Here is a 14,790-nt window from a genome sequence, read left to right on the forward strand (position 1 = left end):
TTTTTTCTGGTTAACTGGGTAACTTGTTTAAATCAGTTTGTTCGTTTTCTATTGTTTTATAAATATATATATATATATATATATATATATATATATATATATATATATATATATATATATAAATTGTACTTTATTCATCTGCTTTTACTGTATTTCTGTTTCTTCCTACTTTAATACTAGTTGCATTGACTACAACTCTGATCTGCGATATATAACAATAAGTATCCTTTTCTGTGCATTTAAAGTGTTTTTTGAGTGTATCTGCTTAAAAAAAAACATATATATATATATATATATATATATATATATATGTGTGTGTGTGTGTGTATATATGTGTGTATATATGTGTGTATATATATATATATATATATATATATATATATATATATATATGTATATATATACTTGTTTCCCACCTTTCTAAGCTAGCATAGTCAAGTTTTCAGGTTAGTGCTGAATTCAGGACTGTGTTACAAATCTATGTGTTTGCCCATACCTTACTTGGATAGAAGGAAGTTCTCTGTTCACCTGTGAGGGAGGGGAGCTTTGAGCAGCCTGTCTGTCCATGGAGTAGGGGTTTCAGCCCAGAAATTTGTAGTTTATTGGCCATTTTGGGCTAATTTCTATCTCTTTCATTTCCCTGCTATAAATACCGTATTTGCCCGGTTTTGTGTGCCGGGCAGCGCCGGTTAGCTAGGGTAATACTATTCCCGGCTCCACAAAGTCTCCTGTTCAATTTTTCCCTTGGAACTAGACAAACTTTCAACTTAAGCACTCAAGCCACTCATTTCTCAGCCTGGCACTTACCCAAAACGTATAGCAAGCACTTATAAACCGTAGCACTAGACCCTCCTGTACTGTACAGAAGGACAAGGCTCTCTATTCGACCTTACCAGCCATCCAGTAAAACAGTTAACTGTACCTATCCAGGCATGTCCAAAGGGTAGTTTCAGGTGTACTCTCCAGTCCAACTGGTGAGTCTGGGCATTTTGAGGCAATGTTACAACTGCCTTATGTACACAGACAACCCACTCCTCCTACCACCAAACACTAATATATGCAAGAGATGCAATTATACAGCCAAACTGGAGACTAAACTCTCTCAACCCAAGACTGGATCAAACAGTCAAGAGGAGAAGGGAAATACTTTCATTGCCCCACCAGTCTCATATAAACCTATTAAAGCAGCACTGGAAAAAACACACTTAAATACATGAAAACATACTCAGAGGCTCTAAATAAAAATCTGCAAAACCAACAGAGACCTCCAAAGCAAACATCCAAGCAACCTCCACCCCCCAACACAAACCATGAAACACGTACTTCACAAAACCAGTGTGCCATGCAAAATAACATACCCAACATAGTAGTAATAGATGACTATAGTCAGGCACACTGACGTCCCAGTCACTAGGCTGAATAAGGAGAAGGTTACTGTTAGCTGCCTGTCGGGCGCCAGGACCTGCCACATAACACAAGCACTCAGGTCACTACAGAACAAGTAAAAATATGACTGTCATTGTCCATGTTGGTGTGAATGACGTGAGCCGTACCTGTCTGGACTATATGAAAAGAGACATGGAAGAGCTCTCTGATCACGTAGCCCAGGCCGGTATGACCCGACCCTGAGTAGCATCCTGCCCTCACCAAGAATGATACCACGGTATAAAGAAAACATTCTCAGTTTCAACAATTGGCTATGTTTCTGGTGTCATTCAAAGGGGATCCAGTGTCTGTCCACCTGGGATGACATGCTTGACAAGCCACGCTGCTTCACTAGAGACTGCTTGCACCTGTCACCCTTAGGCTTTCGAATACTGGCCAAGGCTCTTGCCACCCCCATAGTGCCTTTTTTAGGCAATGCTCAAAAGACAAACCTACCGCTGTAAATAGCACAAGTAACAAAAAAGTGAGGGTAGTGCTGCTCAATGCCAGAAGTCTGAACGTCAAAATGCATGCACTCGAGGCACTCCTCAGTATGGAGAAAATCGATATATATGCAGTAACAGAAACCTGGTTTAAGGCTCCAGAGAGCACCCTAGCACTACCAAGCTACAACTCATAACATACATTTTGGCCACAGAACCCAAACTGAAATACAAAAGGCGGGGGCATATCCATATTCATCAAGGATACCCACACCTCCAGGTTAGTGGCACAGCACGATACTTCAGAGATCATCCATGTGCAACTAACAATGGGCAAAACTGCAATTCAAATTGTAGCTTGCTACAGATCACCCATCATGTCCCAGGACCCCCATTCCACATTCCTGGAAACACTGGGAAACATAAAGGTCCTACCAAACACCCTAATATTGGGTGATTTCAATTATCCAAACATTAACTGGGAGAACTACACTAGTACTAACTCCCTTGCCCAACATTTCCTAGAATTTATAAACTCAAACACCCTGGTTCAGCTGGTCAACACTCCCATCAGAGGTGATAACATATTGGACCTGGTCATCACCAACATGGGCGACCGGTGTTCCACAACGGAGGTCAACCCCTCACTGGTTAGATCTGACCATAAACAAAATCACTTTGGATATCCACGTTCTGCCCCCACCCCCGGACAAGAAAACCACCATGAAAAACTTTTCAAAAGCAAACTTCACGTTACTTAAGACCGAGGTGGAAAGTTTCAAAGCCCTCATGCTGAAGGATAACGCTGTCCAAGCTGCAAATATCTTTACTAATGCATTCTACAGGCACCTACAAGAATGCATGGATCATGCCATCCCAAGCAAAACCAAGACTCACTCATACAAGAAAAGGAAACCAGTCTGGTGGACTCCTGCTGTAAACAAGCTATACAATAGAAGGAGGAAACTAGTACAGAAAAGAGTAAAATCCCAAGAAGGGAAGACATTCCTGATCAGTATCAGCACGAAACTACGATCCCTCATAAAATCATCCAAGGCAAGCTTTGAAAGAAAAATGGCCAAGAGCTCCAAAGATAACCACAAGGCATTCTTTAGCTATGTCAAGAATTTAAGTGGCAATGCTCAGATCTGCTCAAAGTTAGTGCAGAATGGCACAAAATGCACTGAACCGACCGATATCACCAACATCCTGGCAGACAGGTTCAGCGCAAACTTCATCCCCCTCTCACCCCCAAGAGGGCCCATAACCATACCAGAAGAATGTAGAATCCCTGAAATCGCAGACACTCAGGTTAAAATAGCCCTCTCCAAAGCCAAAAACACAGCATCAGTGGGACCGGACGGTGTCCCAGGCTGCATCCTACACGAGCTCAAAGACGAACTAACCCCTCACCTAAACACACTGTTCAAACTCAGTCTCTCCACAAGCTACGTACCCATAGAGTGGTGCACACCAGCGGTTATTCTGCTTCACAAAGGTGGAGCCACAACAGACCCTGGGAACTATCCCCCTATAAGCCTGACTAGCTTGGTCTGCAAGGCTATGGAGCACATCATCATGGAACTCATTAACAGAGACATTGGGAACCTCCAAACACTGGACCCTACCCAGTTTGGCTTTGGTAAGGGCAGATCATGCCTCCTGAACCTGGTGGACTTCTTTGAGACAGTTACCAAGGCTATAGATGAGGGAAAGGTGGTCCACACAGCCTACCTAGACCTCGCAAAGGCCTTCAACACCATTTCCCATGCCAACTGGCTCACGGACAGAACCCACATGGTGAGAGTGGCGGGAGCTAGGTCCGACTCTAAATCTGTTACAAGTGGAGTTCCCCAGGGCTCAGTCCTAGGACCCCTCCTGTTCGGCATATACTTCTCAGAGGTACAGGCAAGCACAGGAGGACTATGGCTGACCAAGTTCGTAGACGACTGCAAACTAGGGGCTGTAACTGAGTCTCTGTCTGACACAGACATCCTCCAAAAGGGTCTCACTGAGACGGATACCTGGTGTCAAAATCATGGCCTCAAGCTAAATGCCAAAAAGTGCATAGTCATCCCCTTTGGAAAAAACAAAGTACCCACAAACTGCCACATAGGTGGTAGTCCCCTAAATATGGAAGATGTAATAAGGGATCTGGGGACCCAAGTAGATAGTAATCTCAACTTTGATAATCACATTGCCAAAGTGGTTAGAAAATCTTTCTACGTGGCCCACCTAATCACAGAAGGGTTCGCATCCAGATCAAAAGAGGTCATTGTACCCCTCTACTCATCACTCATCAGACCCATCATAGAGTACAACGCCCCATTTGGGATGTACTTTACAAGACACCTGCAACAGCTGGAAAGACCACAGAAGTACCTCACCAAGAGGATCACTGGCCTCAATCAGATGCCCTATGCAGCTTGACTGAAGAAATTACAGCTGTACTCGGTTGCATACTGCCTACTCAGAGGTGATCTCTGCCTGACATATAAGGCCATGTCCAACCCAGAATTGTTGGACAAATTCCACCTAAAGAAAACTTTATCCCTGCGAGGCACATGCTCTAGGGATCTAAACCTCACTACAGCAATAAATAGGACATGCTGGAGGGATAGATTTCTGTCCCAGAGACTTCCCATGCTTTGGAACAAGATCCCAATCTACATCAGGCAGAGCTCCTCGCTAACCCTCTTCAAATGAAATCTTAACGAGTAGATGGGAAACAGAAAGTTTACCTCGGGGATCTCTTCAGTGGCTCTGCTGGACAGAGGCACAAGGAACTAATCTAAGGGGGTGGCGAAAGCCAACACATTCTGGCTAGGCTTATAAATACCTTCGGGCAGATAGCCTAGTACCTACCTATGAACCCATGAACCTATTAATTGTTACAGAAGTAGAAACAGTGTTACAGATAGTAAATACAGTAACATATACAGAATATATACATAAAGGCAGGAATCTAGTTTGTTTGATTGCAGTAATATATACAGAAAATATGCATTAAAGTAGAATTCAGTGAATTCACAGAGAGGTATAAACAGAGATATATTATTGCACCAGTATCAACATGTGAAGATAAAAATAAAAAATAAACATGGAGAAAGTATCATCAGTCACTAGTAGCAAAAGACATAGGAGTCTAGTAATCATATAAGGAGAGTGAAGAGGTTAGTTTATAGAGCAGGAACATAGCCAGGAAGAGTTGAGATTTTTCAGTATTTGTTTGAAGGTGATGGCGGTGCTGCCTGTGTTTCTTATAGAAGGTGGAAGTGAGTTCCATAGTCTGGCGACGGTGAAGGAATATAGGAGTTGACCAGCAGGTAAGGTGAGCTTATCTGCTTTTAGAAGTAGATGATTTTCAGATCTTAGATGCCTGCTGGGATGGTATTTGGCAAGTAGAGTTGGGAGAGCAGGACAGTCTGTGAGTCTGTAGATTATTTTGTGCACTGTAGTTAGTTGGGTGAATGAGAGATGGTGGGGGAGTTCCAGCCACCCTAATTGTTTCAGTGACTTACAGTGGTGGGATGAGAATTTGGCCTTGGTGACAAATTTTACTATTCTGTTCTAACACATGTCAAGTTTGGATTTTGTAGAATTTTGGATATTAGTGAGGAGAGGGGCACCAATTTGGCCTTGGTGACAAATTTTGCTATTTTGTTGTAACACATATCAAGTTTGGATTTTGTAAAATTTTGGATATTAGTGAGGAGAGGGGCACCTTAAAGGAGAGAGGGTAATAAAAAGGTAGGTGCAAGGGTTTGCCTAGTAGAGAGGCTAAGAAAGTGTTGGTGCCTGTGCCCTTGTGGGCGAACAATGCCTTTTTTCGACTCACATGAGGAGTGCCTTTACTGTCTTGGCGGTGACCACCTCGAGGTGGAATGTGGCATTTGTGCCGCTTTCAACCCAAGGGCTTTGGTCGACTGTCATAATAAGCTCTTGATTAAAGGCTTGGTTAAAGGAGGCCCCTTGGTCACTGGTTCTCCAGCCAAGGTGGGCTCTTCTGGGGCTAGAAAGAAGCTTTCCATTGAGGATGCTCCGACCAAGTGTCCTAGGCTGTTGGATCCTAGGTCCTTGGATCCGGCACCCACCAGGGCAGTTTTAGATCCGAGAACTTTGGGTCAAAAGTTTGTAAGCTTCTGAGCCCCCCAAGCATTTCTGTGTTGGAGGGAAGCCTTCTAGCTTATTAGTGGGAGTGGTAAGCACTAGGTAGTCTATCTACCACAAGAGTGGTTTCTGGCCTAGAAATTGTAGTTTATTGGCAGTTTGGGCAGTTTTTCCATCTCTTTCAAATTTGTAATTTAGAACCCTGCATTTGTCATTGTTTCCCACCTTTCCTGTAAGTAGTCTAGTCCAGATACAGACTTGCTGTATCCAGTACTGTTTGTAAGCTTCTGAGCCTCCCATGCCTTTCTGTGTTGGAGGGAAGCCTTCTAGCTTATCAGTGGGAGTGGTAAGCACTAGGTAGTCTGTCTACCACAAGAGTGGTTTCTGGCCCAGAAATTGTAGTTTATTGGATGTTTGGCAGTTTTTCCATCTCTTTCAACTTACTGGTTTAAAAGCCCGCCTTTGCGCTTGTTTCCCATCTTTTATTTATTTATTTATTTATTTATTTATTTTACATTTGTTGACCGGGCTAGTCTGGCTAGATACATGTCCATTTTCAGCAGAGGCCCGAGGAGAAAAGCTCCACTATATACTAGTAAAAACATTCAAACAGGACAATAAAAGAAACAAAAGAAACAAAAATTATAAGAATGTAAAGAACAAATTCAATGTAGTGTAGTTACATTTACAGTAGCACGTTAAGATAGGTAAACAAAACAAAGGAGAAATACAAAAGGGATCCATGATCCCATATTCTTTCATAACAACTATAAGAATCAAAAATATTTACAATATTAAGAATTATGATAAACAATTAGTGCCTGGGCACTAGTTCTAGGAAACAGAAATTGCACAGCAGGGATGATTAATAGGTTTAAAAACAAGGTGAGATGACATGTTGCAGTAATATATCTTATAAAAGGAGAAAGCGACCTTGTAGAGAAAAAAGAAAGTCCATTTGAGAGATAGGCGAGCTACAGAGGGTTAGTATTGAGAGAAGAAGGAGAAGTAATGAAGAGAAGTATAAAGAAAGTTAGATGGGAGGTCAGTCTGGATTCAAGCAAGGGCATAGCCATTGGGATATGAGATAGTTTCTTAGTTGTTTCTTGAAAAGTTGTGATGAGCCCAAAGTAGTCAGTTCTGTGGGGAGTTTATTCCAGTATGGGCCAATAGTAATGGTGAACAAGGAGTCGCCTGCCTTATTGTGTGACTTGAGAGTGGCTACTAGCAGTTTGTTTGCAGAGCGAAGGGAAGAGAGATTCTTGTAGGGGGCCACAAGGTTATTGAGTATGGGTGTATTAGTAGGGTAATGGAGAATTGTATATGTGATGACTAATTGATGTAATAGAATAAGATGTTGAAGTTCAAGCCAATCAAGCATTTTGAGATTAACACAATGATGCGTGCGAAATGGGGAACCTGTAGCAAACCTAGCAATGCTGTGGTAGGCCGTGGCAAGTTTCTGAAGGTTAGATTTAGAGAGGTTGATAAAAGTTGGGGAGGCATATAGTAATGTGGAGATGAGATGAGTTTGGGCTAGGGACACTTTAGCAGTTGTTGTTAGAAAGGGCTTAAGTCTGTAGTGGGCTCCTATCTTTTTATTAACAGTTTTGATAGTAAGGTCAATATGGGCGTCAAAGTTCAGTTGATTATCTATTGTTACACCTAGTAGTTTAGTGGATAAATCAGGTGAGATGATAGTACCATTGGTAGATGTAATAGAAAAGGAGAGAGGGGCTGACCTAAGGGTTGGAGAGAATATGAGTAATTTGTTTTTTTTGGGATTAAGGAGGAGACAGATATGTTGGAACCAGTTTTCTGCTGCTGTGAAGACTTTTTGGGTGGAGGAATAAAGTTCAGCTGGAGATGCAGCAGAACAGATGAGAGTTGAATCATCTGCATACTGAATACATGTGGATGTTGGGAGAGAGGAGGACAGGTTATTTATAAATATAGAGAAGAGAAGGGGGCCTAAGATGGATCCTTGGGGGACCCCTATTAGGACTGGGAGCTGAGAAGATAGGTGGTTTTCCCAAAGGACTGCCTGTTTTCTTTCTGTCAGATATGAGTCAAACCAGCGCAAAGCTAAAGAGTCAAGAGCAAGATATTGTAGAGTGTCTAGCAGAAGTTTATGATTCACCATATCAAAGGCTTTAGAGAGGTCAAGAAATAAAGCTGAGGAGTATAGGTTGTCATTGCGATTTTTGTTGATAGTGTCTGTGAAGGAGAGGAGAGCAGTAGAAGTACTATGAAAAGGTCTAAAACCATGTTGGCAGTCTGCAAGAAGGTTATTTAGTAGAAGGTGGTTAAGAAGTTGATGGTGAATACAGCGTTCCATAATTTTAGATAGTGGCGATAGTAAGGCTATAGGGCGGAAATTAGATAGTTCGTTAGTGTTACCTCCTTTGTGCAGTGGAATAATGTGGGAAACTTTCCAGAGGGAAGGAATAGTACATTCGGTTATTGTTCTGTTGATTAAGATGGAGACCAGGTAAGCTAATTCACCAGCAGCTACTTGGAGATAGTCAGCTGGAAGTTGGTCAGCAGAAGGAGTACATGGTTTGAGTTTTGAGAGTAGCTTATGTATATAGGTTGTGGAGACTGTGTCAAGTTTTAGAGTGGCGCTGTTGGTAAGAGGAGAGGTCTTTTGAAGGGAGGCGGGGGGAAACCATAGTTTTTGCTAGTGAGGTGACTGTTTCAGAGAAGAAGTTGTTAAAAGGGTTGGCTATTGTAGTGGGAGGGGTCTGGGCTAGGTTAGCAGGAGTGGGTGTTTTGGTATTCCCTGGATGGAGCAGTTTGATTCCTGTCCAGAAATTTTTGGGGTTATGATTTTGGTTTTGTTGATATTGAAGGTAGAAGTTTTTTTATCAAGGAGGGTCAGTTTTTTTGCAATATTTCTAAGTTGTCGGAAGTTTTGATGATCTGTAGGGTTTTTAGTAGTTCTCCATTTTGTCCAGAGTTTATTTCTTAATAGCATAGTTTGCTTAGTTTCCTTAGAGAGCCATGGAGCAGCTTTGGACCGTATTCTAACTAAGCGTGAGGGGGCGTGATGCTCAAGAATTTGGAGGAATGTGTTGTTGAATAGAGTAACGGCCTCATTAAGTGGGAGGTATTTAAGAGCTGACCAGTTACATTCTTTGAGTTCATTAAGGAAACTTGGAAGGTTAAATCTTTTCTTGTTACGTATAGTATGATAGGTAGCATGTTTGAGATTGTTGTTTTTTTGTTTAGTGATGTAAGTGAGAAGATGGTCGCTGATATTGTCAGGGAGTATTCCAGTTTTATATGAGGTGGGATTACTGTTGACCAATATCCAGTCCAAGATGGTCTGTTTATTGGTAGATTTATGAATCCTAGTAGGACTTTCCTGTAACTAGTCTAGTCCAGATACAGATTTGCTATATCCAGGACTGTTTGTAAGCTTCTGAGCCACCCAAGCCTTTCTGTGTTGGAGGGAAGCCTTCTAGCTTATCAGTGGGAGTGGTAAGCACTAGGTAGCCTATCTACCACAAGAGTGGTTTCTGACCCAGAAATTGTAGTTTACTGGCTGCTTGGGCAGTTTTTTCATCTCTTTCAACTTTCTGGTTTAAAAGCCCGCATTTGCGCTTGTTTCCCACCTTTCTTGTAACTAGTCTAGTCAAGATACAGATCTGCTGTATCCAGGACTGTTTGTAAGCTTCTGAGCTCCCAAGCCTTTCTGTGTTGGATGGAAGCATTCTAGCTTATCAGTGGGAGTGGTAAGCACTAGGTAGCCTATCTACCACAAGATTCAGGTACAGATTCTTAGTTTTAGCACTTGAATTTGCTTATTCTTGCTCAGCACTTGTTCAGAACTTGTTGTTAGCACTAAATAAGCTACAAATTACTAAAGCTCTCAACCTTCCTCTTTACCTAAAGGAAAACAGTTTTTGTACTTACTTTCCTCACTTGCTTAGAGAAAAACAGCTCTTATACTCACTTTCCTTACTTGTTTAGGGGAAAGTAGTTTTTAATTCAGGCATGTCCAAGGGTCAGCTCCCAGTGTCTGTCTGATGAATCTGGGCATCTTGAGGCAATGTAGCAATTGCCTCATGTACACAGACAACCCACTCCTCCTACCACCCAACACCTCAACCTGTGAGAGATGCACTTATGTAGCCAAACTGGAGGTAAAGTTCTTTCCAACCAAGACTGAACTTGATAGTCAAGAGGAGAAAGTAAACACTTGCACCACACCACACTCATCATATAGTCCCGCTAAACCTACACCACCAAAATCCACACATAGAAACACTAAAACATTTGCAGAGGCTCTCAGTAATAATGTGCTCAAGCAACAGAGACCTCCAAAGCAGAAATTCAAGCAACCTCCACCCCCAACACAACCCAAATGACACATAGCCCACAGACTCAGTGTGCCAATAAACCACAGCCCATAAGGCAAAACAACATACCCAACACACTAGTCATAGGTGACTCTATAGTCAGGCACACTGATGTCCCACTCACCAGGCTAAACAAGGAGAAGGTTACTGTCAGCTGCCTGTCGGGTGCCAGGATCTGCCACATAACCCACGCACTCAGGTCACTCCATAACAAGTACAACTATGACTTTGTCATTGTCCATGTTGGTGTGAATGACCTGAAACATACCTCCCTGGACTACATGAAAAGAGACATGGAAGAGCTCTCTGATCTTATAGCCCAGGCAGGTATGACCCTAGCCATAAGTAACCTCCTGTCATTGCCCAGAATGATATTGCAGTACAAGGACAAAATGATTGACTTCAGCAATTGGCTAAGCTTCTGGTGTCATTCTAAGGGGAAGCAGCAAACAAAGGCAGGTTCCACAAATGCTATACCAAAAAATTTTTATTAAAACAAAGCTTTCAGACAAAAAGTCCTTCTTCAGTGTTAGATAAAATTCTAGTCAGGATATCACATCCTTTATACTTAAAATAGATTAAAGCACATGACACAGCCTACCTATCATAAATCAGACTTAATAAAATAATTAGGAGAACAACAGTTGAATAGATTTCTCATCAAAAGATCTTAAAGAAATATGTTACACTTTAATAAGTAAGAAACATTCTAAATTACTGACTGCTACAAAACTTGGTGAAACACATATTGCACTTGCAAATGCCACCATATAAATACATATGAATAGAACTATACATTTTTTTATTCCATAAACGTGTACTTATAGTTAAACATATTTAATCAACAGTTTATCAAAATTATTGTTAGGTCTAATATGTTCATAAACCAACTATAATTTCATTACATTTATATGTATATCTACCTAAACATTTAATGCAATAGAGATTGTCAATACTTAAAAATAACAATCATTTATTTTACTTGTTGTTTTTTCTTTAAAATATGTTTGACTGTAAATTGTTTGTTCAAACCAGGATGAGTGTCAGCATTTAAACGAATAATCCACTCATATTCCCTTGTATCCAATCTGTTTACCATATCTCCACGTCTAATGTTTGTAGCAAGAATATCTATTACACAAAAAGAGAAAGAGTGTGTCGTACCTAACTCTTGTATGTGTTGGGCTAAAGAATTTGTAACTACTTTTCTTCTTATTTCTGATTTATGTTCCACGGTTCTATCTCTTACCCTTCTTGTTGATTTGCTAACATAAAAACATGAACATTGCTGGCACAAGGCTAAATAAATAACATTACTTGCATTACATGTAGCTGTACAACGTAATTCAAATTTATTCCTATTACATGGATGTACAAATTCAGTCATTGTGACTATACTGGCACAACATACACAATTTTAACATGGATAAGTGCCTTTTTTATTATATAACATGGATTCTGTTCTATTGAGATTAAAGTCCTTATAGCATAAACGTTTGTTAAGGCCATTGCAGTTTCTATAAGTAAAACATGGTCTATCTGGAATCCATTTACCATAACCTGGCATAGCTTTTAGTATATACCAGTTTTTTTCTAATAACTTCTATGCTTTTACTTGTCCTGCTAAAGGTCATTAAGTACCTTAAACCATTATCGGACAAGGAGTGTGCAGCATAAGTACCATCCTGGTCAGAAAAATAGGGCTTTGCCCTCCCCTGTGTCATAGACATTATTTCATTTCTGGCTACATCCAAATCTTTTAAATCATAACCTCTTTCTACAAAATCTTCAGTCATATCTTGCATCTGTTTACAGCATACTTCATCTTGGGTGTTTAACCTACTAGTATGTAGATATTGTGCTTTGGGGATACCTTTAAAAACATGTCTAGCATGCATACTGGTTTTATGTAAATATGTATTTGCTTGTATTTCTTTTTTATATATACTAGTATCTAACCCAGTTGATGTTATGGACAAAGTTACATCCAAGAAATTTATACTTGAATCTGAATAGTTTATTTCAAACTTCAAAAAATCATTCACACTATTCAAATAAGAATGGAAATTTATTAATTCATCACTAGTGCCATGCCAGGCTAAAAAAATGTCATCTACAAAACGTTTGTAGAATAATATTTTATGTACACCCTTATTTGCTTGACTAAAGATATTTTCTTTTTCCCATCTACTTAAGGTCAAATTTGCATAAGTGTTAGCAATCGCTGTCCCCATAGCTATACCGGAAACTTGTTGGTATAGCTGTTTATTAAATACAAACACATTATTTTGTAAAACTAAATCCAAAATTTCATAAATTGTTTCTATACATCTAGTAGGGAGATGGCTACATTCCAACAAAATTTATCTTATTTTCTCTATTCCATATTCATTTGGAATCATGGTGAAAAGGGATTTAATGTCTAGTGTTACTAATAGGAAATTATTTTCTAAACTTTCATTATACAATTTAAACAGTTGTGTAAGAAAGTCTCCTGTGTCTTTAATATAACTAGAAACATTAATCAAATAGCCTCTCAAGGTTTTCTCCAAATACACTGATAGAGGCTCAGTGGCCCATCCTCGACAAGACACGATAGGCCTCATAGATGGTTTCTCCTTTGATTTATGTATTTTTGGGAGGCCATATAGGATAGGTATTGTAGGTCATGGGACAGTGAAAAAGTTGAAAGTATCAATATCTATATCACCTAGAAGCTGTAACTCATAGATGGCCATATTAATTTTAGCGATGATCTCATTTATGTTCCTATCTGTTAGTAATTTAAATGTAGCTCTATCAGAGACTAAATCATCCATGCCTTTAAGATAGTCCACCATATTCATCAGAACTATGCTACCACCCTTGTCTCCTTCTTTAATTATCAAATCTTTAGTCTTCTGTAAGTTCTTAAGTGCTGCAGTTTCTTCCCTAGTTAGATTATATGTTTTTGTATAATAATTACATTCATAAATGTCCCTAATTTGCTTTTCACATATATCGTTGAAAACAGTCACAATTGGATCACTGTAGGGAATGAACGTAGTACTTCTCTTACATCCATATTCTACACTAGGATTGGAGTCCTTAAAAATGTTTTTCAAGTTGAGATTACATGTAAAAATTTTTAAATAAGTTACTGCATTCACAACATTATCCGTGCACATTGGAATAAATTTAAGCCCCTTGGAAAGTAGAGAAAATTCTATTTCAGTTAATTGATAATTAGATAAATTTACCACAAAACTCTTACACGTTACATCAGATAGTGCATAATTATTAAGTGCACTATCACATCAGTTGCTCTCCAAAGGTATTCCTTCATTTCTATTTAATGTGCTATCATTCGTAAAGTTAATTGCAGCTGTATCATTAATTACTTCATTTATTGTTTCAATATCACCAGCCAACACAACATCTAAACCACCTTCCTTCAAGTTTTTAGACATACATGCATTTGCTATCTCAGCTGATTCATGTTCACTTAGCTCATTTGTATAAACTTTAACATGAGTTATTGCCACATCACTCAAGTTAGAAGAAGCATTAATAGACCCATAGTCGTCATTATCCAACTCATTGGTTACAAGACCATTAAAGTAGAAAGTTGTTGCTTAATTATCTAAGTTATTATTACTATAAACAGTCTGATGGTTTTCAAAATTTTCTGTAGATTCATCCAGCTTATATAAACTTACATAACTATCAATAGCATTCTCAAAGTTCTGTACCCCATGTCTAAACATACTTTTAGTATCAGACATTTTAACTGTTGCATTACTCTTGCTTTCAAAATTCAAATAAACTCGTTGTTTATCTAAAAGTTCATCAGTATCTACAGTTATTTCTGTTATACGTGCAGCACCAAATTCTGAATTATACACATTAGTAATATCAGAAAAATCAGTTCCATTAACTTGCTTTTCAAAATAACTTTGTGCACAATTTGTGGTAATTGTATTATTGGCATGAACGGGTTGTACGAAATTGCAAACAGAAAATTCATCAAGTCACTTTATGTTAAAAGTCTCAATATTACCAGTCTCATCAACCATTACTCATTGCATTTACTGCAAGTTACTGGACCTTGTTTGCTTCTTCCCCTGGATTGTGAGTGACGTCTTGAGACAGCTCGGTCTTTCCTTACCACTTGCTCCAGTAACTTGATAACAATACTTTGGTTCCTCTCTAAAAAAATGGGATTATGGCTTGCTTTATGGTTTTCATTGCTGATAGATGCTAAAGGTTGTTGATTCGCCCTCTCCTTTATCCGAACTATGCGTTCAGTTGACGACACTGACGTAGAGGATTCAATGGATGCCTCCCCCTCATTTGATTGGCCAGAGATTCCATCACTCTGGGATACAGATTCGGTATTCGTAGAAAGCATTGACTGATTACCATCAGTTGAAAAAATGTCTAGCTCATGTATAGAGCCATGGGCATTA

General features: G+C 39.6%; 1 protein-coding gene across 5 annotated transcripts in view; it reads left to right on the plus strand.

Moving 5' to 3' along the window:
- Positions 1-14,790, plus strand: part of IL15RA (interleukin 15 receptor subunit alpha) — a 733,105-nt gene that overhangs the window by 554,018 nt on the left and 164,297 nt on the right. The gene's annotated exons all lie outside the window — the stretch shown is intronic.

Source organism: Protopterus annectens, chromosome 11.part0 (assembly GCF_019279795.1).
Source record: "Protopterus annectens isolate FY-2018-M chromosome 11.part0, PAN1.0, whole genome shotgun sequence".
Taxonomy (NCBI): Eukaryota; Metazoa; Chordata; order Ceratodontiformes; family Protopteridae; genus Protopterus; species Protopterus annectens.